The sequence below is a fragment of the Fulmarus glacialis genome, unplaced genomic scaffold, assembly GCF_000690835.1.
Source record: "Fulmarus glacialis isolate BGI_N327 unplaced genomic scaffold, ASM69083v1 Scaffold27452, whole genome shotgun sequence".
Lineage (NCBI taxonomy): Eukaryota > Metazoa > Chordata > Aves > Procellariiformes > Procellariidae > Fulmarus > Fulmarus glacialis.
The window spans coordinates 1-3,796 of record NW_009198853.1 but is presented as its reverse complement, the minus strand read 5'-3'; the positions used below and the strand labels follow the sequence as shown (position 1 = coordinate 3,796).

Here is a 3,796-nt window from a genome sequence, read left to right as displayed (position 1 = left end):
ATTTTAATTACAATCGATTCTATCATCAGCTACTCGTTTGGCTCATCATTTGCAGCTTTGAAAAATAATGTGCATAACAGTAGCATTAAGCTACTTTCCTTTCCAGAGCAAAAACTGGCAGATAAGGAAAAGTAAGTATCTGTAAAAATTGTACATTAATTCAATGGCTTAAAATGCTGAAAGTCATAATCAACACACTTGATACTGGTTTGATTTTTTTTGTTCACAACATACTTCAAAGGCCAGAAGAGCTACAGACCCGGTCACATCTCCTAGCATTTCTCTGTGGGAACGGGTTCTTCATCTCCCTTTAGAAAGTATGCATATATTAAATCATACTTTTTAATTACTCCCAGACTGAGAAAGCTTGGATCATGTATCTGCCATCATAAGGTTTCCACAGTTGCATGTTGGATAGAATAAAGAAAGCTGTCATTGACAGAAGGATCTGTAGATTGGCCGAAGGAAAAGTTAACATTCTAATTAAAAACAGTCCCAAAACGTTAGCAAAAGGTACCAACTTATTCAGGGGACTTCGATCTACTTCAGCCCAGTCTGCCATGGTACTTATTTTGTCCATAAGCACCAAAGTGTGAAAACTTAAGCATTTGTCCAGAATTACCGCACATAATCCACTCTCAAATTCTACTCTGCAGATCACTTACAAGTTCCCCAAATTCTCTCCAACTCAAATCACCAAAAAAAAAAAAATCTAATCCTCATTCACACTTTTGCATAGTTTGGCATTTTCTGGAGTTGTACTTGTTTTCTTTCATAGCTTTTGAGAGGACTCGTCTGTCACATATGCAAGTACTTCCAGTCTAAATCCTTCAGGAGAAAAACTGAGTCCCACTTAAGCAGCAAGCTGTCCAGGACTGTTTGACCTTCTTCTTTCAATTCAAAGTAAAGATTACTCAGTTTTATCTGCACTTTCAGATTTTTCCCTTTGCATCATGCAGCGACGAACTATGCTGTCAAAACTTCCTAGGTAAAATAGGCCAATGATGCGAAAAATGCCCATGCAAACAACCTGGAAACAGAGAGAAACATCTTTCAATCCATTTAAGATCCCGGATTGCAGCATATTATTTACTCGTGAAATAAAAAAGTTCCAGGCAGGTATGTTATATAATCTCAAGAAAACAAATTTATGAAAACCATCATAACTATGGAACAGTTCAGGACTGAGTAGCAGGTAATAATCATAGCTTTCCCACCAACTTGCTGCTTCAGCTTGAAAATACTACTTCAGTTTCCTAAACCCATGTCTCCACAGTATTAACAGCCATTTGATGAAAAAATAATCAATGTTTGCACAGTGTTCTACATTTTAAGAAATTGCGAGTACGGGGCCTTCCCAAATCTTACCTGCTGAAGACCTTCAGTGATAGAAGTGACTGGTGACATTCCACTTGTCAATATCGATAGCATGTAACCATCTGATCCAACCGAGCTGTTGAAGTTCCCTTGCTGGATGGAAGGAAAACAGTGATTAAGAAAACTAAAAAAGTAATTTACCCAGTTGTGGCAAATCATGATGTGTCTTTATTTCAACAGCTATTCTTGATGAACATAGCTGATTTATGTCACTAACAACAAATACTTCTATGTAAAAAAAATTAACACAATTAAGAATAAAAATACGAAAAAATATTTTGTGCTATACAGCAACATTCCAAAAGGCATTCACTTAAAAATGGACAAGGAAACTAACTTCTCTTTGAGAGAGGTGTGCTAAATTACTGCAAATTTCTTTACAAGATAGAAAGGCTCTAAATTTCTTCTTGAAGCGTGCTTACTAATGGAGAAAATGCATGATGGTCTCCCCATCCGTAAATATATTTCAGAGACAGAATTAAACCCTAACTCTGTCAGATCACCAATCACTACTATAATTATAGAATAAAATACTGCTTGTCTTTTGTTAAAATTAGTTTGCTATCACATGAGATTTGGCAGGGGGATGTATTTCAAATGCTAGATGAAGGAGGACCTGTTACTTATGTCAAGGATTTTCAACTTGCCCTCCTCAAAACTGTGAGATACACAGCCTGCTAAGCAATTCAGCTGGCAGAAGAGGGGGACAGACACCAGGAAAAAGTTGTTTGTTTGATTGGTTTTTGACTGCTCATCGGGAAAACTGCAGCTCTACAACTCTGACTCCCAGGCTTCTCCCATGTGTTTCCAGCAGACTTTATGCTCTGAAACACTGCAGGACTAAATCTATGGAATATGAAAGTGAAAGAAGAAAGTGATGTTCCTGAATCAGGGTTAGGAGTGAATCTACGCAAAGTAGTAGAGGATATGAGATTTGGTTATTTCCCAACACACTTCTCAGAGGACTGCGAGTTTCCTACAGTACAGAGCTACCTTTTAATTTCTATTTCAGTCTCTTAGATGATGGCTTGAATGCATAAAGATCATGTCTGAACTCATGTATCATCCAAAGTGCTGGAAAGTATGGTGTAGGAATACCAAATGCTTAAGATTAGAGAGGAGATTAGTTTTCCTTAAGCACCAAAGCAGAATACTATGTGAGGTAGTACTTGCTTTTAAAACTCACTACCCCAAAGCCAGACATCATTTTGTGTTTATGTGCTGTATTTGTGAAAATATTGTAAAAACTTCACAGTTGAACACCTGCTGTAGATGTAAATCATGTTGAAGATCAAGAGTATTTGGAACTGCAAATTAATTACAGATTTTAGGATTCAATCGCTGTGCTTTATGAACATGAAATTTCAGATTTGTTTCCATTCTGAGGTGCTTTATTAAGCATGCAACCATACCATAGCACAAAACATGAAAAAAAATTCCTCAGAAAGGCAGTACACCTTTAACCACTAATAGCAGCATTTTATATATTTTAATCACTCATAAATCACACGCTTAAGACATTGAAAGTCAAAAAGGCTAGACTGCATTTATTGTAAAATTATTTTTATATGAACTCATCTTCAAGAAAAATAAGATAGTCCAACAAGCTTTTGAGGTTAGAAATATGGTATTTGATACATAAAAACCCAATAGAGTTTAGTGCTTTAAAGTCAGTCATAATCTGCCTTTGAGACATTGCATCATACCGATGCATCATTTTGTTCTGTCTAATGTACAACTTCAGACACTTTTTAGTTCCAAGAGATTCTATAAAATCATTTGTGGGCACGGTGGCAAAATAATAATAAAGAAAGTACTTCATGTTCAAACTAACCAGCAGAGAATACTGTTTCGTGTAAATTTATTTTGCATTTAGCTTAGCCATTGTCTTACAGTCTTAAAAAGCATTACATTCGAGCCCAGTCTCTCCAACGAAGAACATACTTTAAAAAGATAATTTACTTACTATGGCATCTTTGACTATAACTCTGGCAACTTGTTCCGCTTGGCAAACAGATGAGGTTTCAGAAATTAGCTTCGTCTCTAAGGGCTTTAGTAGAAAAACATCAATATAAGTTTCACTAACACCACACAGGACAGAAAAATATGAAGGTCAAATTTTGGTTTTGGGTCTTTTCTCACGGATGACATCACTGTTAGCAAGTGGTATGATACTGTCACCTAAAAAATCCACTTAAAGAAAGGTAAAAGCACCTTCATAAATAATAGTCTAATTTTATGAAGGGAAAGGCAGACTTTTTCTTGCGTAGTACTTTTTTTTTTTTAGTATAGTTTATTACCAATAAAATATGAAAAAGTGGGTTTTTTCCCCCAACTATTTTATTTTCAGTAGAAGCTATCAAAATCCTTAAACGATGTCTCCTCAACACCTGTATTAGAATCATAGAATCATTAAGGT

The 3,796-nt window shown here is 35.8% G+C and overlaps 1 long non-coding RNA gene across 1 annotated transcript; it reads right to left on the bottom strand.

Annotated features, from left to right (window-relative positions):
• Positions 1-519: 519 nt before the first annotated feature.
• On the bottom strand, positions 520-3,431 carry LOC104073338. The gene is made up of 3 exons (XR_683480.1): positions 3,344-3,431; positions 1,369-1,470; positions 520-1,030 (listed from the first exon to the last, which is right to left on the bottom strand). It is a non-coding gene; the product is annotated as an uncharacterized LOC104073338 (long non-coding RNA).
• Between the last annotated feature and the right edge of the window lie 365 nt (positions 3,432-3,796).